Source organism: Haliotis rubra, unplaced genomic scaffold, assembly GCF_003918875.1.
Source record: "Haliotis rubra isolate DU_JTF1 unplaced genomic scaffold, ASM391887v1 Scf604, whole genome shotgun sequence".
Lineage (NCBI taxonomy): Eukaryota > Metazoa > Mollusca > Gastropoda > Lepetellida > Haliotidae > Haliotis > Haliotis rubra.
Window position 1 is genome coordinate 89,681 of NW_025767307.1, and position 27,138 is coordinate 116,818.

Here is a 27,138-nt window from a genome sequence, read left to right on the forward strand (position 1 = left end):
GTGAGTCAGTTAAGTTTTACGCCGCTTCTAGCAATATTCCTGCAATATCACCGCGGGTGACACCAGAAATGGGTTTCACACAATGTGCCCATGTGGGGAATCGAACCCGTGTCTTCGGCGTGACGAGCGAACGCTTTAACCACTAGGCTACCCCACCGCCCATCAGCATAATGAGCATCGATCATCGATCATCGATCGATGACATGTGTCAACCAAATCAGCGAGCATGACCACCCGATCCCGTTGCGGCAGTTTACCAAGCAATTGTGCCTCCAAGTGCTGATCAAAACGCAAGTTGGCATTGTCAGATATTTCACTCTCTACCCAGTCCGTTTAGGATTTTACGACGCCTATAGCCTTTCATATATCATTGCGAAAGTGAAAACAATATTTCAAACGTTAAATCCCGCGAAAGACTGAGGAATTGTTTCTTTGTTTGTCGTGAAATGCCAGCATGTTAATATTTCATTAAATGTATATATCGGAAGTAGATCTACTCTACAATAATATATAAATGTGTCAATTCTGTACAAATATTGAAAAAAGGGGATGACATATAAATGCGTGCAAAGCATTGGGCTGGTGACCTTATTCAAAGAATAAAGGCATTTGAGGAATAAGAGACCGTTCATAAGCTATGGCTAGGGGGTGGGGGGTGGGGGTGATGATGATTTTTATGGAGAAGCATGTACAATGTGAATAGCCCCCCCTAAAATTTATGTACAAAGTAAGAAACACCCCCCTGCATGCCATGTACAATATCAATTACCCCCCTCCCCTTTTCATATTTTTAAAGCATAATTTTTTAAATATTATTATATTATATTAAATATTATTTTATGTACAAAATTGCTTTCCCAGAAACGTGTACAAAATTGATGACCCCCTACCTCCCCAGAACAAAATGGGTGGCCCCCTTAAATCATCATCACCCCACACCCACACCCCCACCCCTCCATATCGCTTAAATTATGAACGGTCCCTAAGAAATGATTTGATATCTATAAGAACTCCACAGTTTCGTTCTCATTTGAAGCAGTGTCGTAGTCAAGATATAACCGATACGACTAGCAAATGTTTTTCCCACAAGAACATGTCCCTGTTTTCGTTTATATTCAATTGATCAAAATATTTATAAAAAAACACAACTATAATAAACCTACAAATAACAACACACTCTTGAAGGGATTCATGGCCCTGTTTGAAACGATGAAAAATTATACATAATATTCTATAACTGAAAAAATTGACAAATATAATTTATTTATAGACTAGCATCACAGAGATCTAGAAAGTTAGCCTTTTTACATTTTATTTAGGACAAACTCATGCAAACACATAAGTGTGCTTACAGATTGTGTCACCACCACCACCACCATCATCATCATCATCATCATCATCATCATCATCATCATCATCATCATTTGCTGATCTTGAATGTTCAGTTTTCATCACAGGCCTTGCGATTTTTGAACTGCACCGAACTCCAAGTCCAGCTGTAACAGTTTACGCAGTTACCTCCCTTTGCTCGATTACAAACATCACCACGTGCGGTTTTCGGCAAGTAAACAAACATTGTGCATTGCATCTTGCAAACAACTGTTACCAGTGGATTCCCCAAGAGACTGACGTTGTTGGTAAGAGAAACTTTGAAACTAACCCAACGCCATGTTGTCACCTGCGTAGAGATAGCAGTACTAACCCTATCGGTTCGATAGTAGCTAGGTTTTTGATTTTTTCCCGATAGTTTGTTTTCCGAGTTTTTAGGGTTTGGACGTCCCGTCCACATTTAGCACTGTTGTTGCTGAGTTTCTTTGAAATGCACAGTTTATTTGGTCATTGCGTAAATATTTCACGAATGAGAGATTTAGTGTGTGAAGTACATTCGTTAAAATTGGAAACAAGTAACACCTGTTTAGATGTCAGAGTACCCGTGAAGATCCGGGTTAGAATTGGTCTTCAGTAACCCATGCTTGTCGTAAGAGGCGACTAACGGGATCGGGTGGTCAGGCTCGCTGACTTGGTTGACACATGTCATCGTAAACCAAGTGAGCGGATTGATGCTCATGATGTTGATCACTGGATTGTCTGGTCAATACATGATCATTTTCACACTCAGGGATAGAAATACTTGTTTTTCTAAGTGTGCCTTAGGGCACCAGACAAATATTTTAGGTGTGCCTTTCAGAAATCGAGTATGCCCACATGTTTTTAGAATAAATGACAATGATGATGATCATTAAATTAATTAATTGTTAAATAAAGAAATGGGTTTATGAGCATTCAAATATGTATGGTATTATTCAATTTGGAATAAAAATAATTGTTTTGGGGATTACATGACTAAAGGGCACCGAGAACATGTTTTATCCATGCCACTTCAATATTTACCGTGCCATGGCACACTAATATATGGGGTATTTTGAACCCTGACACTGCTGTCTTATAGCTAGAATGTTTCCGAGTGTGGCTTTAACAATAAACAACAGGTGCCTGAGAATACAAGAGTTTGGCCCAGGCAAACCAGTGGCTGAATGCATGAGCCCTTCGCTGAGAGCTGTGAGTTTTTTTCTACAGTCAAGACATGGTCGGTTGTGTCTGACCATGATCCTAAATGTATGTATCATAAAATATGTCCATAGCTAGCCTGACTAGAAGACCCAATCACTGCATGCTCTCCGCTAATTCAACCTACTGGGCCGATGGTACACTTTCACAGCTGGAGTATGGCTGACTTGGCATTAAACAAGACTCTCAGTAAGATCTGAGGTAGCTTATTTGGGACTGAATGCCAGGGGCCTAACCAGTACCTTTCCCTTCCTGAATTCAAGGCATGGTGCTACAATTCCGTGCAGAGTTGCTTCCCTTTAGCATGTCAGATACGTCACAACACGTGTTAGTGGGTTCAGTTCCTGCATAAATATGCATAGATATTATTTCTTGGTTTACAGGCACCAAACCACCTCAAATTGGGGGGCCTCAACAAGATAGTGCAAGGCGGCATTAAAACAAATGTTGACCGTAAGCCCATTTCATTTCATTTCGCCTCTTACAACAAGCATGGGTTACTGCAGATCAATTCGGGGTCTTCCCACTTACCCAACTCCTATTGTTTCAGTAGAAGAAATCACTGGGGTGTGATAATCCCCTTTAATCCCTTATTTGGTTCCCTGTGAAATACTATCCGGGGCCAAATGGGATAAACTGCTACTACGTTTGATTCAATGTTTGTCTGTATTTATTAATTATATATATATACAAGTTATCCATTTATACAACTTAATACAACATCAACATCATATCACATATTATACATCAATATTTCACAGCACACCTTTCACACTTACCAGTTAAATGTGATACTGAGTGTCTTGTACATTTCCAAGGCATGGTTCAATGCAACTCATCTTCTCTCCTAGGTGGAGGTCTGGCACCGTTTCTTAGCTGAAGAACACATGCCTCCACCCAGCCTTGTTCCTTCCTAAAAAAGCCAATGGCCTTAATGTCGGGGTGGAAAAAACAGTCCTTCGTCTGGTCTTGATACTGAGTCCTTAGTTTGGTGATCTACCTTCAGTTGTTGACAATCTGTAGCCTGTTATTATATTGTATTGTCCAAATAGTGCTATTAGTTTTAACTTTCCACACTAGATTTAATTGTAATTGTGAAAGTTGTTTTACTGTCCTTTGACACCAGGGTTATATAATAGACACATATTCCATTTCAATATCAAACATGTTCTCGTCACGATATGGCCGAAATATTGCCAATGTGACGTTAAATATTAACTCACTCACTCACTCTTGATACTGAACTTACAGCCCCTGTAGACCAAGTACTGACCGCCGTGTCCATTGGGAATGAAACAAGTGTTTACGTGAAAGTTTGCCATGGTGCAATGGAGAAACAAGGAAATCTCCATACTTTATAATACTTGTCGTTGGCATAGTTCACTTAATTAAAATTCAATTTGTAGCAAATGATATGAATATGGTTCATATAGTTTATCTTGTGAAATATGTTCACCGGTGGTGATGAGGTTGCTCTGATTGGCCCTGACTGGAGTGCTGGGTGAACTTATGTCACAACCATAGCAGGGGTACCAAATTCACCCTGCACTATCACTGACCCGTAACTGTTAATCTCTTTTAATCCCACAGCAAGTAGGGTAAGTGGGAATGAGCCATCAATTCTAACCTCAATCTTCACGGGTCAATGCACATGAAAAATGGGGGGGAGAGAAATTGTTTATTTTGGTTCCTGACTGCACCTATCAATATTTCATATTTCAAACTCTGAATTATTCACCAAGGATTAGCAAAGATTATAATCATCTCCCAAAACCTTCTAGATTGAAACATTTCAAACATAAAACCTGAATAAGTATAATTTCCAACCACAAACATATTTCAATAAAGAGCTTTATGAATAGACTAAAGAAACAGGGAAACTGTCTTTCTGTAGTGTATGATGGGAGAGGTGAAAAAAGATAATCAAATTATTCACGCTCTCACCTTTTCATTCTAAAAATAATATGTCTGTGTGTTGCCATGGGAATTAGCATGCAATGTGTTGACCACATGGTAGTGAGACCCAGTGACCGACTGGTAATTACCTTTACCTCCCTGTTGTGTGTAACTGAAGCAAGTCGCAGTTCTTTTCACCTCCTTGTTATAGGACTATAAGGATGTCCCAGATCTGATTTAAGAGTATTTACTTTTCGAATATAGGTATTTTGTTTCACTCCAGATATTTTAGTATTTCATTCCAGTACAAATTCAGGAGGGTACTGTACATCCTATTGCAGTAGGTGCACTTTAGAACATTCTTTGAGACTGACATTTCACTACAAAAGCAGTTGGGAAATTGTTCAGTGTGAATATTTTTGCATTTTAAAAAAAGTACTTAAGTTTGAAATATTTATTCATGTATGTATGGGTAGTATGTTGGTCACAGAGTGAGTGCGTTTTACGCCGCACTCAGCAATATTCCAGCTATGTTGCAGTGGCCTGTAAATTACTGAGTCTGGACCAGTCAATCCAGTGATCAACAGCATGAGCATCGATCTTCGCAATTGGGAACCGATGACATGTGTCAACCAAGTCAGCGAAACTGACCACCCGATCCCCTTAATCGCCTCTTACGACAAGCATAGTCACTTTTTAAGGCAAGCACATGGGTTGCTGAAGACCTATTCTTCCCCGGATCTTCACGGGTCGGAAAATGCGATATATTTGACCAAATCAAATGATTCGAAACCTATTTTTGCGCCCCATCAAACTGTTTACTGGCACTCACAATCTCACAGCTTAAGATGGGCGTGGCCATTTTGAATGCCAGTGCATAAAACAGGAAATCATGTTTTGGATGATAAAATTGTTTGTGGGTTAGTATATTTGTCCACTAAATGAAGCTGAATATTCATAATAGTGTTCAGGAAATCCTCAAGTTTAGAGGTTGACTTAATGTTTTCTGATTTATTCAATAATAAATTGAAATGACATTTTGTTGTTAGGTTTTATTAATTGGATTATCAAAAGAAATATGCACACTTCTTTTCACAAAGGCACACATAAGTTATCCAGCTGGTTCTCTAAGGCCCCTTTGAAAAATTGCATTTCTGTCTCTGTTGAGCTTACAAAGAGTCAAAAATATAGGATTAAAATCATTAAATATCTTGGTAATATAATCCATAATTCCTGAAGTTTCCTGTTATCCTTTTTATATGTAACCCTAGCCTGTCTCACAGTCCCTGAACCACATTATTTTCCCTACTGCCAAGTCCCTCTGCAGTGCTAAAGCCCTACATAAAGCAAGTCTAGATTCCCTCAGGTATCTGGTCTCCCTATGGCTCCTTTTCAATATAAATGGGCTTGTTTGTTACTATCAAAATTATATACTCCAGTATATTCAGAGACTTAGCCTTAGTCTAATGTAACCCTAGCTCATGGCATTTAACAACCAGACAGTAACTTTTGAATTTTTCAACATGTGCATCCAATGTGGGACTCTGGTCTCGATCCTGGTGATAATTTTGTTTTTTACTATTTTTATACCACCGCTACGAAGTAACGGGGGCATATAGCGTTCATTCTGTCCGTCCGTCCATCCCAAAACTTTGTCCGGAGCATATCTCTTAAAGTTTACATGCTAGGTTCACCAAACTTCACACACATGTTAATCATTACCCACTGATGTGCCTTTTGCTATTTTAATGTTTTTTCAGAATTTTGTTTTTTTGCTGTTTCCATGGAAACATAACTTAGTGCCAAATGTGTTTGATGGTTTTGTCCGGAGCATATCTCTTAAAGTTTACATGCTAGGATCATGCTAGGTACATGCAAAATGTGTTTGATGGTTACCTGACCACGGCATATCATCGAAACTATACATGCTAGGTTCACCAAACTTAATACACAAGTTAATCATGACCCACAGATATGCCATGTGCTAAAAAATAGCAATCTTCATCTACGTCCACTTCATTGTGTGCAAAATGAGACAGTCAAGTTCAATTGTATGTCAGGTTTCCACGGAAAACACAAAAAAATCTAGTTTCCATAAATTATTACCGTAATCAGTACATACCAAAACTATTATCTAACATGTATATAAAGTTTAGTAGAGTCAAGGAGAAAGTCTTGTGAGCTGCTGATCCTTGTCACATTATATATATCAATGTCAGTCATTTCCATGTCCCAAAGTGGGAAGCGGGGGTATGTGAGCTGTGCTCACTTCTACACTTGTTTTCATGAGGATAATAATTAGTATCATGCCAGTTCTGAGCAAGGTTAGCCAACATCATTTCATATTTCTGTTATCGATTTTATCAAATGACAAAATTCAGAGCCACAATAGGAAAATCAGTTTTATCGATGTTTGAATCAAATTTTCCTCACTTGTCTGATCTCTGATCTCTGGTGGCGTGACATTTCAATATGTGTTCTCTTTTGTCACCTTTAGTAAGTGACCCGTGAAAATACAGGAAAGAGTTGGTCATCACCAACTAGTGTTGGTCCGATTAATTGAAATAATCGAAGATTGGTTGCAGTGACTAAACGACCAAGCAATCGAACACAAACAATTCTGGAACACTTGTTTGCATTAACAATATTTTTCACAAGGTTGCTTTTGTCTGTGTCATTAAATTTACGTTTCATAAGCACAAGAAGCTCGTTCCAAGTCATGGTTGAATTTATCTTAAAGAATCCAGGAAATCTGTGTTCCTAACATACTAATAATCCTTTAAATATGCAAAATTTGCAAATGGATTTTGTTTCATTTGTAATAAACCCCAAATTACTACATGTTTTTTCTTTATTTTTTACAAAGACAACAGGAACATTTGATAAATGACGCTAACCAATTATTTTCGATGATTGATCGTTTGTAATGAACTAATCATCAATTATGAGATTTTAACCAATTCCCAACACTATCACCAACCCACTCTTACCTAATAGGCTGATGGGAAGTGGTGGTCATGCTCGCTGATTTGTTTGCTGCATGTCATGGTATCCCAATTGGACCCGTGAAGGTCCGGGTTAGAATATTGGCCTTCAGTAACCCATGCTTGTCGTAAGAGGCGACTAACGGGATCGGTGGTCAGGCTTACTGACTTGGTTGACACATGTCATCTGTTCCCAATTGTGCTGGTCCATGCTCATGCTGTTGATCACTGGATTGTCTGGTCCAGACTCGTTTATTTACAGACCGACGCCATATAGCTGGAATATTGCTGAGTAGTGTTGGGAAGTAATTGAAATCTCACAATCGATAATTGGTTCCTTCAGGGGTTCAAAAATCCCATTGCCCGACGCCCGGGACAAGTCAGTTTTCATTTCGGGCAATCAAATAATGGAATGTTACTTGTCCGTGGGCTACTAGATAATTTCCACTTATGGTTTCAAACTGCAAATAAACTTGGATTTAATTTCATATCTGCTCAAAATTTAGCTATTAAATTTTGAAATGATAATAAAGTAGAGTTATCTTTCTTTGTTATTTATCACTTTAACATCAAATACCATGTTAATTTATTCTTTCATAATTACATCATCATGATTATGTCATAAAATCAGGGCAAGTGGAAAAGTTGTCAGGACAAGTTACTTTCTCAAATTCACTTGCCCTGTGGCAAGTGGCTTTTTCAAAAAAAATTTGAACGCCTGTTCCTTACCAACGAGCAATCATCGAAAACATTTGGTTATCGTCATTTTTCAGATTTCCCTATTCAGGTTGTTATTGCAGATAAGTATAACGTGGTTCTCTCTTGTTTTGTTTTATTTAGAAACTGCACAAATTTTGTTTGCAAATTTCACATTCAGTGTAAAATGTTGCAAGTTGCTATCTTAATGTGATGACTAATATATCATGAACATAACCTTCCTGGAGTCTTCAAGAACTATTCAGTCATGACTTGTCAGCAAGTGAAGTGAGTTTTCTAACAATTAAACGTTTTCAGATCCTGACAACTTCTAAGATGTGTTCCATCATCAAGTGTTTCAAACACTAAAACAGTAGTTCCAAAATCGTTTGTGATCAATTATGAGAAAATGTGATCACAGGGGTGGAAATAACCCATTGCCCGACGTCCGAGTCCAGTTTTTTTTCTGTCGGGCAAGCAAATTGTATATCATGCTGTACCGGTGTCCAGTTGACTTTCCAATGTTAATAATGTTGTTTATTTAAAACATCAACAAGAAAACGGCTGGTATAGTGGAAAACTTATCAGGACAAGTGATTTTACATGTGCCACTGTACTGGAGTACACTATCAATTTTAAAGTTATTTCCACCCCTGGATCAGTTGCTTGGTTGTTTGGTCACTGTGACCAGTCTTCGATTATTTAGATTAATTAGTACACCACTACTGCTGAGTGAGGCATTGAAGAACAAACAAATACACAAGAACACTTTTATAAGCACCCAATGCTCTCTTGTCATTTCAAGATAAGCTGTGTATTTGCATAAATTTATACCTAATAGATTTTGAGATGCATTTAAAAACCAAACAGCATAAGATCTCTCGGGGTAATTATTTGCCCATTGTTGCCTATAGTTTGCAGATCTTTAAATATAAGCATAACATATTACATGTGCTGCAGGTAGTAATGCATAAAACGGCAGTTCTATCATTTATTCTTAATTCGACATGTATGTTGCATGTAATGCAGCTCTAGTTACACTGAGGACAGATAGCAGTGGAGCAGTAGAGTGAGTGAGTGTATGAGAGTGAGTGATGAGAGTGAGTGAGAGAGTGAGTGGGTGAGTGAGTGAGTGAGAGATTGGATGGATGAGTGAGTGAGTGGATGAGAGTGAGTGAGGTGAAGTGAGGTGAAATTGGGTTTTACGTCGTACTTGAGAATATTTCGCTCATATGACGACGTGCATGCGTGTGTATGTGTATGTGCGGCTGCTTGTACTAGCCCAGACTTGTGATATTGCTGGAATATTGCTAAAAGCGGCGTAAAACCCAACTCACTCACTCACTCACTCACAATTAGTGAAGAACAGTTTTCTTTTATGTTTAACATCTTTTATTCCACATTGTTGTTGGTAGGTAGGAGGTGAAAATATGTGTGGCATAAGAATCGGCTAAATATTTTCAACTGATTGAGTGTGAGGTGAGGTGAAATTGGGTTTAACGTCGTGCTTGAGAATATTTCGCTCATATGACGACGTGCATGCATGTGTATGTGTATGTGCGGCTGCTTGTACTAGCCCAGACTTAAGCTGCTTTTATAGTGCTAGCCCACTGAGATACCATGCCGCAGTGAAGCATGAATACCCCACTCAGACACATTATACTGACTCCGAGCCGACCAGTCCTTGTTGTACCCATTAATGCCGAGCGCCAGGAAGGGACCAACAAGTACCATATTTTAACGTCTTTTGGTATGACGCGGTCGGGGATTGAACCAACGACCTTCCGCTCTCCGGGCAGACGCTCTAACCACTACACCAATGGAGGCGGTCGAGTGAGTGAGTGTGGGTGGGTGAGTGAGTGAGTGGGTGGGAGGGTGGGTGGATGGATGAGTGAGAGTGAGTGAGTGAGTGAGTGAGTGAATGGAAGAGTAAAGAAAGGTATGAAAGATATGTATATTACAATACTTTCATTAAATACCCAGTGCCAAACAAATATCGGAGGCCCTGATTTATACAGTTACTTTTTAATCCAAAAGCTTAGAACTAATGGCGAACCTAATACACTCACGGCTTGATTCTTAGGCCTAAAAAAATAAAAAATGTTGTGGTTTCGATTACCAGACCAACCCTTGAATTCTGGTGCAGACTCTAGTTTGTTAAGAGGTATGAATAAAATAAGCTTTGAGATACCATTGTTTTTGCCCGGCACCAATGGACATCAATCATTCTGATAGAGAAAGTCGACATGATGGCCGCAAGCTTGTTTGAATAAACAATTACACATTGATAATATGTTATTAGTTCATTCTTTACTTCTAAAAAAAAAATTGTACAAAAAAAAGAATTCCTACCTACCTACCCTAAATCTTAAAGAGGTGTAATCGGAACCACAACATTTTTGCAATTTGTCCTTCATCTGTCTCCCAGTCACTGAACCATCCAGCCCTCCCTGTAATGCTGAAGCCCTGAATGAAGCAAGTCTAGACTTCCTCAGGCTCTGAATCTCCATCTTTCTGGGGCTCCTTTTCAATTTAGATGGAAGTAATTGTTTCTAACAAAATTATAATTATTCAGAGACTAAGCGTCAGTCTACTAAATCCCCACAGACCGGGGTTTCACCCTTCTTTGTGTGTAACCTTGAGTGACCTTGACCCCCATGCACTCAACCCAACACCCAGGGGAGGGGGGACTGACTCTGGCGGAATAGATACAGTCTGCCAACAGATTCTCGCATCCCATGCCAGGCGAACTTGGTGCACATGTCATGCTAATTTCTCTCTTTTGTTCTATTTTTAGGACTGATTTAGATTTGGTTAGATTATATGCACCACGGAATATTTATATCTTCATGGTTAATTTGTTTAGAATAAATAGATAAAAAAAATGTAAAAAGGAAATAAAAAAAAAAAGTGAGTGAGTGAGTGAGTGAGTATGGTTTTACGCCGCTTTTAGCAGTATTCCAGCAATATCATGGCGGGGGACACCAGAAATTGGCTTCACACATTGTGCCCCTGTGACACTTTAACAATTAGGCTACCCCACCAATGAATGAATGAATGAATGAATGAATGAATGAATGAATGAATGAATGAATGAATGAATGAATGAATGAATGAATGAATGAATGAATGAATGAATGAATGAATGAATGAATGTTGGCACTCTTGATTATCTAGCATATTATTGTCTCTTTATTTCATTTTGACATAAATACCTGTTTTATCATCAAGAAATTGAGATTTAATACTGTGGATAATTGACAATCTATTACAGCTTGTCCGTTTGAACTCCCTCTGAGGGGCAGTGGGGTAGCCTAGTGGTTAAAGCGTTGTCTCATCACGTATTCCCTCTGAGGGGCAGTGGGGTAGCCTAGTGGTTAAAGCGTTGTCTCATCACGTATTCCCTCTGAACACAAGGGCCTGTCCTCTTGGTGTATATATTAGACTTGAAAAAGAAACTTAAATATATTATGAGTAAAATTTATATTTAATACAAATATTTTTTTAATTTATTCTCTCACAACATGACATACTAAGTATTAGATCATTCTGATCCCTTAAGTATACTTTATGCCTCCATTCATTATTTTGAAGTCAGATTTAATTTGTAAAATGTTTATACTAATTGAGATATAAACGTGAAAAGGTGGATTGAAAATATAAAACAAATTATATTTTTAAGTGATATGTCATTTACTAGAGATGCCAACCTCTACTATTTTATCATAGTCACTATGAATTTTAAGCCTCAAACTACAGGTTTTATAATATATACATATTCCATAAAACAATTGCACTAGAAATTCTCACTCACTCACTGAAATTTGAAGAAAATTCATTAAATTATGAATATTCACCAAACTACGCTAAAACAATTGATATAAAGAAGAAATGTAATGCTGATAATTTGGAAATCTGCTGATGGAGGTATATGAAATTAAATCTTCACTCTTGATTAGTGTCATATTAACTTTCTCAGAATCCATAATGATTTTAATTATTTAGTTGACTACTAATTTTGTGATCAAACTACTAATTTTGATCCTTGAAACTACTTATTGCAACACTTTGGGGTTGCATCTCTGAGTTAGTTGATAAATATCTAAAAATAATTTCTTACAGTTGAGAAAGAGCGTAATGTGGGTGTGAATATAATACTATCCCACTGTGTTGTAGTGGGCGTATCTATAACTGCTGCGATAGTTCTCCACCTTCCACTGACAGATGTGCACTGCCGTTCAGGTTGCATGTTCCACTGCGTTATTTATGGATCATGAAGATCAATTTCAGATCTTCGCATACCTTGAAGCATACTTGTACACCATAGTGGATACAGGTTCCTTATTCAACCTCTAAATGTGTGTTACAATGAAAAATTCTAGTTAACTATCTATTTAGTTAACTATTATTTAATTTTTTTCCCTAATTATTGTGTTTTCATTCAAGTTAGAAACTCAGGTTTTAATGGCAGACAATATTTGCAAAGAAATGTTTAAATTGTTTATTTTATTGTTCACATTATTATTACACCTGGCAGCCACAATATGGCTGACACAATGCTGATGCAATGTTAATTTGAACTTGCTTATACCTTCCACCCCTCTTGTTAGAAGTGGAATGGTCCTTTGTAATGTTATAGTAGTGGGTAGGTGTGAAAACAGGAATCCAACATTTTATCACAGAATATACCTATCAACCCTAAAGGTATCAATGGATTTGCCCAACATGATGGCATATTGTGAGGTAAGTATAAATATAGGACTGGGTATTTTTTGCTTTGTACCATTTTCGCGATGCTGGTCCTGTCGGCTGTTCAAACCCTCACTGCTTGCCCCTCTCACAGTTTTAATAAGGTGAGAAATTCTGTAGATTCATAAAATACAGCAAATTTAGGAGGAATTATTTTGAATGTTCCGTCATATATATTTTCATACCCTAGTAGGACATTAAATTTATATTCATTCTTTTTGTGGTTTTAATTGTCAGTCATCCACTGAAATATTTCTGAATATGTATGTAATGGCATAAGTGTATTTGTACATTCATAAAGAATCTGTTCGATCCTTCGTTCTCTCCGACCAGAGGTCTTGGCAAACGCCTTGGGTTGTGTTTTTTCAGCGGCCATGTTTGTTGATATAAGTGCTACCCAACAGGTTGTTGAGAATTAATGGAAGTCACAAACGCCACCAGATTGTGACTTTCACATTTCACAGAGTATATATTGTGTGGGTTGGCTTCATTTCATTATAAAATGCAAAATTAATAGCCTACCCAATTGTTGTTGCACATGTGAAGGTCACATATTTTTTGTTCATGTTTCATGCATTACTGCAAGGTATTATATTTTAAAAGAATAGTCAAAGATTTTTTCTAATGGACAGTTAAATATGTCATTGTTGTAAAACAATTTCCTAGGAAATTAAATTTCATAATCATTATCAAGAGTGTCTCTAAAGTTTTGACTTTTAATTATGCAAAAACTTAGGTAATACTTACTGAAAGAGTATTCAAACAAGTCCTTAAATATATAAATTTTAAATATTGTTTTTGTCATTAAGAATGGTCTTAGAAGTTTCACTTATAATTATCGAAACTGTATTTCTTTAGTACTTGTTTTTTGTACAGATGATTTTTTAGAAACTCCATCTTTCTGTGATTGGAGATGGTCTTTGATATTTCCTAGCTTTTTTATTATTGATATTTTGTATTATGAAAAGGTATTAATAATATGATAAAAATGATTTGTTATGATAATATGGTAACAAATATGAAAATTTTATGTGATTAAAATTAATTTGGCTCGTTACGCCGAAGGTCCGGGTTCGATTCTCCACATGGGTACAATATGTGAAGCACATTTCTGGTGTCCCCCTGCCGTGATATTGCTGGAATATTGCTAAAAGCGGCGTAAAACCAAACTCAGTCAGTCTTTCCAGTACAAATTCAGGAGGGTACTGTACATCCTATTGCAGTAGGTGCACCTTAGAACATTCTGTGAGACTGACATTTCACTAAACTAAAATTATGAAAATAAGACTCACCATGATTCATTTCATGGAAAATGCGATATATTTGACCAACTTTTGATGAATTTATCAGGACATCTGAAGTGAGGTTGTTGGGAAAGTAGAACATCAGCTGCTAAGTCGATCTGGAGATGCACTTGGCAAGTGGTTGCATACTTCTGTTTTTGCTGTCTCCAGTTACTTGCATCTTCTTTGCACGTGACATGCCCGCTGAATGCATCCGATGTAGATAGAAGCTGATAGAAGCTGGCAACAGCTAACAAATCACTGCCTCATCCAGAAAATAATCCATCTCCTAGAACCAGCCAGTATGTTCAAGATCATATATTTGAAGTGTATTCAGTATTTATATTTTCTTGCCAACATGGATTTAACTAGACTTACACTCTGGCAATATTCAGCTCCAGTTTGCAGCTGATGTCGGTAACAGTTTAATGCAGCACTCAGCAATATTCCAGCTATATGGTGACAGTTTGTATATAATCGAGTCTGGACCAGACAATCCAGTGATCAACAGCATGGGCATCAATCTGCGCAATTGGGAACCGATCACATGTGTCTAACAAGTCAGCAAGGCTGACCACCCGATCCCATTAATCGCCTCTTACGACAAGCATGGGTTACTGAAGATCAATATTCTAATCCGGATCTTCACGGGTACTTGCCAACATGGATTTAACTAGACTTGCACACAGACGATATTCAGATCCAAGTTTGAAGCTGATGTCGGTAACAATTTTACGCTGCACTCCACAACATTCTTGCTATATGGCAGCGGTTTGTAAATATCGAGCCTGGACCGAACAATCCTGTGATCAACATCATCGTTCTACGCAATTGAGATACAATCATGTGTCAACCAATTCAGTGAGCCTGACCAACCGATCCTGTTAGTTGCCAAATCTAACCAGGGGCTTTTGACAACTTTAGTCAGTTGTGTAGCAATACATCAATGTTTACTGTTGACAATTCACTTGTCTATATCTATGTCCACTTCGAGGCCATTACTGTGGTGCTGTGTGGTCCTGTGCATAGAGGGGTGGTGGGGTAGCCTAGTGGTTAAAGCATTAGCTCGTCACGCTGAAGACCCAGGTTTGATTCCCCACATGGGTACAATGTGTGAAGCCCATTTCTGGTGTCCCCGCTGTGATATTGCTGGAATATTGCTAAAAGCGGCGTAAAAAGCATACTTATTCACTCACTCACTCCTGTGCATAGAGCTCAGGTCACAAATCAGTTGAAGTTAAGTAACGCGGAAAGTCCTTTAATGGGTGTCCGTGTGTGACAGCTTGACTCCTGAGACTTCAAACCTGCCCCACAACGAAGCACATGTGATACATGTGGTCACACCTTGGGCAAGTGAGTTTGTCTCTGTTCACCCAGCAGAAAATGGGTACCTGGTGGGATAAGTCATGTGACTATAACCTTCTAGCGCCTCATGATGCAGCTTGGGTTTTCCGGTGTAATTATGTGTTAGCACTTTGAGCCTTTATTATCATTATTACTTTTAAGATGCTGTTCACCATGGCTAATCTTCATCCGAAATGTCAGTGAATGTCACGTGTCTTATCATTTGACTGTTGATTATATTATTTCTGGGACCTGTGGAGTTCCGGTTTAGAATTCAGCAAACCCATGCTTGTCCTAAGAGGCGAGTCATCGTATCCCATTTGCATAGTTTTGATGCTCATGATGTCGACCACTGGATTGTCTGGTTTACAGACGGCCATCATACAGCTGGAATATTGCTGAGTTAGGTGCGAAACAATAGACAAACAAAAATTATTTATGGGCTAAATCTTTTTAGCAAGATTGCTAAAGCTTGGAATGAAGACGTTGGGGTATTTTAGAGATATTTGGCCATATATCAGTGTTCTACCCATGATTATTTACATTTGAAAATTATGTAGTAAAAAGCTGCTATTAAAATATTAATCTACTGACCCAGGTTTGATTCTGAGCAATTTTCAAGCTGAAATGGGTACAATGTGCTGTAATCCCATAGTGAACAATCTTAAACCCCGCATTTCTATTGTCGAATCTTGCTCAAAGCAGCGTAAAACCGACCTCACTCACTGTTATTTCTGAATATTCCCTTTATAAAGTGGAACTTGACCAATAACTGTATTTTTTTTATTAAACTATAAGCAAATACATTATTTCTGTTCTCGGAAAAAATTGTTTTATCCCCCGCCGCGTTTAGCTAGAAGCGGGATATAATATTAGGCTCTGTCCGTCTGTCTGTCGCGCACGCATTTAATTGGAATATCTTAAGAACTGTTGACTGGATTCTTTTCATATTTGGTACCTAGGTTCATCACAGTTAAAGTGACCTTCACCTTCATTTCAAGGTCACAAGGGGACTTTAACGTTTTACCATTGTCAGCAAAGTTGTCAGGAGATATCTCTAGAACCATTCACTGGATTTTCTGCATATTCAACACCAAGCTTTATCTAGGGAAGGCATCAATTTTGGTGACCTTCACTTAGTCGATTTTGGTGACCTTCACCTTATTAGCAAGGTCATGGCAATAAGACACTTTAAAAATTTCAGCATGTTAAGCTGCATGTTAAGTTTTGTTGACATTTAACTTCATCTTAAATTACGACCTTCACTTTCATTACTTTTTAAGTTTGATTTGATAATTTGCGGCAGGGGATTATGTCACCTTAGGGACAATGCTTGTTGAGCTTTGTTTTCCCATGAGTTAGTCACAAGCCCTCTGTGTCTTTTTAATGTTTCTGAACATGAGAAGTTTGTTTATCATTTCCATAAAAATATGACTCTCGTTTAATGAAAACAAGCAAATGTAAAATAAGTGGCGATTATATGCATACTAAGATGGTGGTTGTTGCAACAGTTTGGGATAACTGGTCTGTAGACAGTGACAGTTTCACAGGTAAGATAAAGTTAAGATGAATTTTATCAGTATATTCCACTAATTTACTGACACTGGTAAGTTGGGGAATTCAAAGACAACAGTGTCAGAATCTACAGTGAAATGATGTTGTCCAGAAAGTCATATGCTTCATTATTGGGGAATTCACTGTACGAGTGAGTGAGTGAGTGAGTGCGTGCAGTAACAATACGTCAGTTATAAACAAGTTGAAGTAGTTTCAGTCTCTTTTAATAACTGACAAGAAACTTGAAACCCAGATAAAGTTTGTTTAAGAGGTAACAGGGGCAAAAATAACTCTAAATCAAAGTGAACGAATCTGGTACTTTCTGTATTTTGCGCTGCGCATTTATCAACGGGAGTCAATAACTAAACTATTGATGATAGTTTTTCGTTTCTACCATCGATTAATCGATGTTATCGGAGACTCAACAATTGGAATGCATCGATAGTTTGATGCATCGTTACAGCCCTAGAAATATGATATGAAGCGATACAGGTCCTATGAGACCCAAGGGCAAAGCTTTGGTGCTGACAGACCTATAGAAACATGTTTATGGGAATCTGGATTAGAACCCATACTGAAATGAAAGACAGCCCTATGATTATCACCATAGATTAAACTTAAATGGTCAGTATAACATTAGCACCGAGTGACCCAGTAAGGGATGTAACGGGAAAGGTCACAGCTGGCCAACACCCCTGCTGGAATCCCTCAGAAGTGAGGTGTTGGTGAAAGTGCGCCAGCAATACGAGGAGAATCCCACGAAGACAACATACATGAGGGATTAGGAAGCTCAGACACGTTTGATATTTGACCATTTCATTCTCTGGTGCTGGATGTATTTCTTCTCTCGTCAGTGCCTCCTACAGACAGAAATATATGTACTGATATTAATTTACATCTTCAAATTGATATATTTAAAGCTGTCCTATTCTTTATTCTGAGTTTCCCATCTCCTGCTTACCTTGAATTCTAATTCTGACATGAACTATAGGTTTCACATTTTATTTCCTCTCACCAATGTCGAAAATATTCCCCTTGTGATAAGAAGATGCACTAATATTGCGCTCCAAAGTGCCCAGGTCAGCTTGAATACTTTTCAGTTATGTTCATTAATAATTGTTTTTGAACAAAGTTACGCAGTCTGTATCATTGATTGATTTAAACACTGTTACTAATTATTTTAAAATCTGATATAATTCACAATTAGTGAGAGGCGGTGGGGCAGCCTAGTGGTTAGAGCGTTCGTGCGTAACGCCAAAGGCCCGGGTTGGAATCGCCACATGGGTACATTGTGTGAACTGTGAAGCCCATTTCTGGTGTCCCCCACCATGATATTGCTGGAATATTGCTAAAAGCGGCGTAAAACCCAACTCACTCACTCACTCACTCACTCACTCACAATTACTGAAGAACAGTTTTCTTTTATGTTTAACATCTTTTATTCCACATTCTTGTTGGTAGGTAGGAGGTGAAAATATGTGTGGCATAAGAAAAGGCTGAATATTTTCAACTGATTGAGTGTGAGGTGAGGTGAAATTGGGTTTAACGTCGTGCTTGAGAATATTTCGCTCATATGACGACGTGCATGCATGTGTATGTGTATGTGCGGCTGCTTGTACTAGCCCAGACTGAAGCTGGTTTTATAGTGCTAGCCCACTGAGATACCATGCCGCAGTGAAGCATGAATACCCCACTCAGACACATTATACTGACTCCGAGCCGACCAGTCCTTGTTGTACCCATTAATGCCGAGCGCCAGGCAGGGACCAACAAGTACCATATTTTAACGTCTTGTGGTATGACGCGGTCGGGGATCGAACCCTCCACCTTCCGCTCTCCGGGCGGACGCTCTAACCACTACACCACGGAGGCGGTCTCAACTGATTGAAAGACTGTACAATTGTCACAGTATGCTTTAATTGATCAAGAAATAGTGTGCCATATTTACCAGGATAACTGCCCCAGGAAGTTTAAATAAGTGGAATGCTTACTGAGATCATGAACAGTGAGCTAAATTTGTTTGTTAAGGAAAAGTCAAACGTCAATAAAACTGGAATATATTCCATGATGGTGACTTGGCAGTTATGTACCCCATTTGTGCCTCTCTTTTGTGTAAAATACTAATGAACATATGGAGTGCCATCTACATATTCCATCTTACATGGGGCCCATATAGGGATTACCCGCCAAGATCCGGGTAAGAATTGATCTTCAGTACCCCATGCTTGTCGTAAGAGGCGACTAAAGGTATAGGGTGGTCAGGCTCGCTGACTTGGTTGACACGTGATCGTATCCCAGTTGTGTAGATCGATGCTCATGCTGTTGATCACTGGTTTGTCTGGTCCTGCCTCGATTATTTATAGACCGAGGCCACATAGCTGGAATATTGCTGAGTGCAGCGTAAAACTAAACTCACTCACCATATAGGGGCGGTGGGGTAGCCTAGTGGTTAAAGCATTCGCTCGTCAAGCCGAACACCCGGGTTCGATTCCCCACATGGGCACAATGTGTTAAGCCCATTTCTGGTGTCCCCCGCCGTGATACTGCTGGAATATTGCTAAAAGCGGCGCGTAAAACTAAACTCTCTCACTCACTCACCCATATGAGGATTAATTAAAGATTAGTCAAGAAAATGATCAAAAGCTCTTTTGGAACAGGAGGCTTACTATGATGAATGCGGTAACTTAATTCAGATTTGCAATTCTGTGTGAATATTTTTATAAGTGTTACTTTGCAAGAGCGCAGTCTTTACCTGGTGATGTAGACTCCCTCCACTGTTCATTATACTAGGAAGACGCAGTGGAAGCGTGCCATCCAGCACCAGTCAGGGATGTGATCATCTTCTTGTTCCCCTGCCAAGCTGGGGAGGCATGACATTCACTGTGTTCTTCCTTCTGATAGCATTGACATTATCTTGCACTGGGAGTTACTCTTCTGTTATGTTATACACATGGGCAGTGTTCTCCACCCCTTGGTGGGTGGGTGGGTGGCTGAATGGGGGGATGAGTGAGTGTTGGATGTTTGTGTTGGTGGGTGGGTTGGTGGGTGAGTGAATGAAAGTTTGTGTGAGTGAGTTAGTCCTCTGTTATGTTATACACATGGGCAGTGTTCTCCAACCCTCGGTGGTGGGTGGGTGGCTGAATGGGGGAGTGAGTGAGTGTTAGATGTTTGTTTGGGTGGGTGGTGGGGTGAGTGAGTGGGTGGGTGAGTGGAGGGGTGTGTTGGTGCTTGATTGAGTGGATGAGTGAGTGAATGTGTGGATGAATGGATTAGTGCATCAGTGCTTGAGTGAGGAGGGAGAGTGGGTGTGTGAATGGATGCATCTATATACTGATATTTAGGCATGAGTGTCGCAAACATATTATGATATGGGCACTCATATAATGTTCTATTTATTACCGAAGTTGTCAAATTGAGGAAAATAAACCCAGATGTACTTTCAAACATAGGCTGGCTACCTGCCATTGCCGCATGTAGACATCATAGAAAAAACATGACATCATAGTATTGTTCATGATGTCATGTCACCATGACAAAATGATATTTTGCCCTAGGGCATTGTATGAAAAACACGAACCCAGATATTTTTGCCCTCGTAGGTAATAAACAAACATAATGTGTATGGTGATGTATTTTGTGACAATCAATATTCATTACAAACATACCATGGCAAGGGTTCTACCATCATGGCTGCCTTCAGAATATCACCGTCTGCCATCTTGGGTGCTTGACGTCTGCTCCTTGTATTTTGGGATATCCTGTGAGATTTGTGTGAATTGAGCCAGGAATTTGAGTAAATAGAATCTGTATCTATGTTCCTTGGCAGAATTTTGTGTTTTTTTCCTTTGATATCATGTAATTCGATGGCAGGCAACAAGAGGGGAGCTGAAGTGTTCCCCTTTGAAGATTACTCCGCCATCTGGTGTATAACAAGGCTGTAGCACCCTCATTATAAAGCCTTTTATCTTTTGATTGGTGTTGGAACATAAAGCTGATTTGTGAAATGTTTGAAAGTGAGGGCATTTGGGAAAAAATGCAATTATGGTCTGAATTTTTAAGAATTTGAAACTCTTAATTGATTGCCTCAGTAATTATGTTCAAGCATTCAGGATTATTTCTTCACTGAAGTCCTTTAGATGTGTATGCAAAAACAATGCAGCTGATTATATCATTATCATTATCATTTTGTATATTTATGGGAGCATATAATTCAAAACACACTTCTTTTTTAAGTTTGAAAATATTTTGGATGCAAATGTACTCTTTGGCCTTGTAACTGATATTTTGTTGCACAGATATTTGTTACTTCTGAAAGACATATTGTCAGGTTGATCCTTAGGTATTAAGAATCACCGTCAAGTTTGATTTTATGAATATTTACTAATTTACCTGAACTCTGAAGATCTGGGTTAGAATTGGTTTCAGTAACCCATGTTTGTCAGGCGACTAACAGGATTGGGTGGTCAGGCTCACAGACTTGGTTAGATGGTTGTTATTGTATCCCAATTGCGTAGATATCAGTCACTGGATTGATTGGTCCAGACTCTCTTATTTTCAGGCAACTATAGCTCAAACGTTTCCAACAAGGATCCGTTTTTGTTTGTTAAGGAAGTACCTGTTAGGGTGTGTCTGGCAACATTTGATATGTAATCAAAGCAAATACATGTTTTCACATTGACACTTTATTTACTTCCAGGATGTTTCGAGACGCGAGAGGAAGTAACCCTGCTGCCCCCTGCCTTCCCATGCTGCAGTGTTAGCAATGCTGGAGCTGACCACTGCTGGAAAGATCGCCTTATTCCTTGCTGTCCCCACCACCTTTGTCCTTCTGTACTGGCTGCTGAATCACAGGGAAGACGGTAAGCTGGACCTAGAGTAACACCTCCTTAGCATTTGAGACAACACGAGGCATAGTGTCAAGCTGGACCTGACACCTCATTAGGTCATAGTTCAAGCCCTGGCTCCTGTCAACACGGTCTTCTCACTGGACTCTGCCGGTCAGTTAGTCTGGCCCTATCCTCTGCCTGTCCTGCCTGTTTTTATAGGCAACTAACAACTAACAATCTGCAGTTGCAATTCTCACGGACATAATCTTCATCGGTTTGCAGTTCTCATGGACATATTCTGCCTAGCTGGCTATATTTTTTTATCCCCCTCAACGTGTTTTATGGAGGGTATTAAAATGGACTCCTCGTCCGCAGGTAATTTGTCGCGCGTCGTCGTCCGTCCGTGCGTGCACATTTGTCTTTTCCGGAGCAGAACTCTAAAACCGTTCAATATTTCTTCACCAAACTTGGCACATACATAGATCTGGTGGTGTACTGGTGCCTTTTGGTAGTTTTGGAATTCTGAATAAAATATTTTTGGCGTTTGCATGGCAACAAGTTCGACATAGACTGAAATTAGTTGTAGTGCTCTTTTCCGGAGTAGAACTTTAAAAATCAATACTCTCCTTCCACTTTTCTATATACGCACCTAAATATTTGACATAATCATAACTCGTAGACATAATCATGAAGAGTATTTTGCCATTGCGGGGGATATTGATGACTTTGTCTTCTTGTTTGTCTGACAAGTGTGCACAACCACAGTGTTACAGTGGTCAGGGTGTCACTTGGTTCAGTGCTGCTTTGGTCAGTAGTTCATTTACTAAAGGTTTAACAATATCTTGTGGTATGTGGTCTTGAAGTTAAGCAAAATTGGTCACGGAAAGTCCTTGGATGGGTGACCGCCTTTGCCAGCTTGACTCCTGAGAGTCTGTAGGACTTCAGTTCATATTCACTCCCTTGTCGCGGGTGAATCACAGCCCGGACTTGTATACCATAGATAAACCGACCCCCTAACTTGACCCTTAAAATCCATATCAAAATGGTATGTTTTGTACATACCCACCCCCCTGGGGTCCTAATCGTGGCCAACTCAGACCACAAGACAACTGGCACTTACCATCATGGGTTGAAACAGTGAGATCTTGTGAAACAACATCGGTAACAAGTCAAATTGTTCCATCCGGCAATACACCAAAGTGCTGCCGCATAACCTTAGTTATGATTGTAAGTATTTTACATATATAGAGAAATACCCTGCAATTGAAATGACATAATGCTGGAATATATTTCTTTTGGTAAAATAATAGTTTCAGATACAAAAGTTTCCTGATCACTGCATCAGAATTCTTCTAGTTATCTTATTGGGTATGCTTTAACTAAATCACCTGTAGATCGGGGTAACGTGTACACAGCTGATTGCTTTTTCCGTCGCTGTACACGAGACAAATACACAAGGTTATCTTAACCCCTGCATATAAGACAATCCCTAGCAAGAACAAAGTACAACTGAAAAGGTATATAATCTTGTCTAGTGATGTTTAATTGCAAATTTGACATCTTTACTGACAAAGTTGTCTTGTCTTGTTCGTTCATGCGAAGGATATGATATCATTTTCTTACCCCCTGAAAAAAAGTTTGGCAAAAGTGTAACCCCTAGATAAGCCAAGCCCCCTTCTACAGACTGCTTTTTATAGTTCTCAAATTTGGCTTATCTACGGTAATATACGGTAATCATGATATTGATAATTTGCTGAGGCACCTAGAAAGCTGGACAAAGGATGGTCAGGGAATTTGTTTTAACGCTTCTTTGGTCAGTATTCATTTGCTGATGTTGGAGTGAAGCCAAAAGTTATTCAAGTCTTAGGGACCGTTCCTAATTTATTGTCTTGGAGGGGTGATGATGATGTTTGTGGAGAAGCGTGTACAATGTGAATGGCCCCCCTCTAAAATTTATGTACATAGTAAGCATGTCATGTACAAAATCAATAACCCCCATCTCCCATAATTTTTAAGCATAATTTTTCAAGGTTTCTTTGTACAAAACTGCTACTCCTCCCTAGTACATGTGTACAAAATTGAAGACTCCCCCTACCTCCCCAGAACAAAATGGATGGGGATCCCCCCATCCCTCACCCCCCAAATGATCATCACACCCCTAGCCATAAATAATGAACGGTCCCTTAAATGATTACAGCCTTTCTCAGTGTTTCCGTTCTCCAGTTTGGCAGGTAAAAATTGCCCAGGACTGATAAATTTGGAGGCTATCGGTCACCATGTCCGGTAAAATACCAAAACTATTTTTGACCTACTTAAAATGACACCGAAATTAAAATAAAATTACTAAAATAATCCGCTAATAGTAGAATCTTTCACTTATGATTTTCGTGAGAGATGAGGTTTCCTTCTAATTCATTATGCTGCGTGCAATGTTATCAGTCAGTTTGACCGTCATTAGGAAATGATCGATGTATGTACCAAGAAACACCACTGTAATTACTGTTGTCACTGGAAATCATGGAAAGTAATGATGTTATCTGTTTGTTTTAATACCGTGTATTTGTTGAATGGTGGAAAGCAGACGCCGCTCTCAAATTGTATTTGAGATCAGGGACAAAATACAGGCATCCCTCGCCATAACGCGGGTGTTGGGGTCCATGGATGACCCCCCGCGTTATTAGACACCCACGTTATAGTAACGATTACATAACGCGGAACAAAGGCCAAGTAAAATCGCATTTTCCATAGACATAACAAAACTGCTATTTCGTGTATTGTGCCCAGTCAAAACTATCGTATTGTTGGAGGTGAGAAAAAAAACAACTTTGTAAATGAAAATAGATGTATGTACATGAAACTTGCAATCAAACATCACAAGACATGATAATTCAATTGTTGTTCCTGTCATGCTACCTGTTATTCAACTACGCCGAAATAGCAATCAGCTGGGAACACATCAATGTTTTGGTCCAATGTACCGGTGATTCAGTTAAAAACGATCCGAAAATATAACATCCAAGAATTTCTATTCCATTATCAGAATAATTGATATGTCAAGCAGTTATTCTAACAGAGATCTTATATATTGCTATCGTATAAGTATAATGCATGTTTTCTACGAACATATTTAACATAATAATAAGCATTGCTAAGCACTTTGGGTTACCTGGCTGGATACATTTTAAGTAGGAGACAGTTTGACAAGTCACCGCTGACTTCCTTCAGCTGATGCGTGCCACTTTGATTGTAAAACAAATGTTGGCAATTAATTGTCAAATATGACTTCAATGAGTCAATAACGCGGGTCTTGGGGTCAATGGATGACAAGGCTGTAATCTGTTCGTAATTCCTGAGAAAAATGTGAAATTGGTGTTATCGCGGTAGGCGCGAAAGACGGACCCTCACGAATTTGGTAAGCGGGTGTTGTATGGAATGAGGTAATGCCATTTCACTCATGGTTTCTCCGTTGTTATTGTAAACAGTTTTAATGAATGAAAATGGGATTGAATTTAATCAGATAAAATGTGTTTTCTGACATCATACATTCTCGGATTTGGCGGTGTTTACTCGCGCATTACGCGGTGTGTTGCATCACAGCAAACGCTAGGCACTCGCTGATGATCGACATGTCTTCATGATAAAAGTTATGACGATGTTTCGCTGTTCATTTATTATTGTTGAAAAAAACCCTGCATGTTTTAAGCATCTGAAAAACCATGGATATGTACGATAAACACTGTTAATTGCAATCCGCACTGAATTTCACTAGTTTACAACGTGATTAACCAGAGCTCAACAGCGGATTTGTTGATGTGCTATTTTCGATGACGTGAATATGTGTGATCACTGGGCAACTTTTTTTATGGGAGCCACGGATTACCCCGCGGTTTAACCGAATCTCGCGGTATCGCGAAGAGCGTTATTGCGAGGGATGACTGTATAATATTTTGTGACCGACAGATTTCGTACAGGACTGGTAAATTAGACGGTCGTTGGACACGGTGAACGGCTGTTTAAGTAAACAGCGGAAACGCTGCTTGTTGAAGCCTACGACCATGTATAATTTGCTGACAAACGTAGAGAGCTTAGCCAGAGATGGTCGGTCAGCCAGGTGGCTTTAATGCTTCTTTGCCCAGTAGTTCGTGTACAAATAGGTTCTGATGTGTAAGTAAACTGCAGTGTGGTTTGGGGTTTCTGCTTCAGCGGAACCTCCAAGCATGGTAATTGTGCTGAAACACCTTGAAACCGGGATGCCAACCCACAGCAGTGATAGACACAGACAGCCATGGGACTAATTGTTTTACATTAAAATTTGTCTATTTGTTCACAACACTTGTCTCGACAATGGCCTCGTTCGATGTGAAAAATGGTTTATACTGCTGCACATTCATACGTTTCTGTTGCCATCTAAAGGGCCATATCTCTCCACAATTTTGCAGTGTTAGTCAGAGAATAAGTTTGTTTAACCCATTCAACACCGTAGGCCGGAAAAACAGCCAAGACGTCACAAGCCCCCAGATACGGTGTAGAGCTTTCGAACGATACTTGCCATCAAACGAATCACCTTGCATTTTTTTAAATCGGAGGTATTTCCTGTTGTTGTACTACGTTAATGAGCGGAAAGCCACTGATATCGGAAAATAGACGACGATACATATTATTTCAGAAATCTTTTCTTAACAATAATCCGAAATGTAAAAATGAAAATATGAAAGAAAAAGGTATGAATGTTTAACAAGATTATGATAATGTTGTTTGTTTGACATGAATATGATGGAAGAGTGAGTGAGTGAGTTTAGTTTTACACCGCACTCAACAATATTCCAACTATATGGCAGCAGTCTGTAAATAATCAAGTCTGGACCAGACAATCCAGTGATCAACAGCATGATCATCGATCTGCGCAATTGGGAACCGATGACATATAACAACCAAGTCAGTGAGCCTGACCACCCGATCCCGTTAGTCGCCTCTTACGACAAGCATGGGTTACTGAAGGCCCATTCTAACCATAATGTTGTTTGTTTGAGATGAATGTGATGTAAGATTCTAATAAGTGCTGTTTGTTTCAGACGATGATGATCCACTCTCTGCATCCAAAGTTACCACATCACGTCAAACGGTTATCGAGGTTAAAGTCCCACGCAAGATTGTCGGCTCAGTGATTGGACGACAGGGAGCTAATATTAAACAGGTAGGAAACTTTGTCAACTTGTCGCCTAGTATATACAGTGGAAA

At 39.1% G+C, this 27,138-nt stretch overlaps 1 long non-coding RNA gene across 2 annotated transcripts; it reads left to right on the forward strand.

The window, feature by feature from the left end:
- Positions 1-1,553: 1,553 nt before the first annotated feature.
- Positions 1,554-27,087, forward strand: LOC124255643. 2 transcript variants are annotated; one of them, XR_006892714.1, is made up of 3 exons: positions 1,554-1,637; positions 21,771-21,933; positions 26,973-27,087. It is a non-coding gene; the product is annotated as an uncharacterized LOC124255643 (long non-coding RNA). The 2 variants fall into 2 exon arrangements; XR_006892715.1 differs by lacking the exon at positions 1,554-1,637 and adding an exon at positions 12,949-12,997.
- The last annotated feature ends 51 nt before the right edge of the window (positions 27,088-27,138 follow it).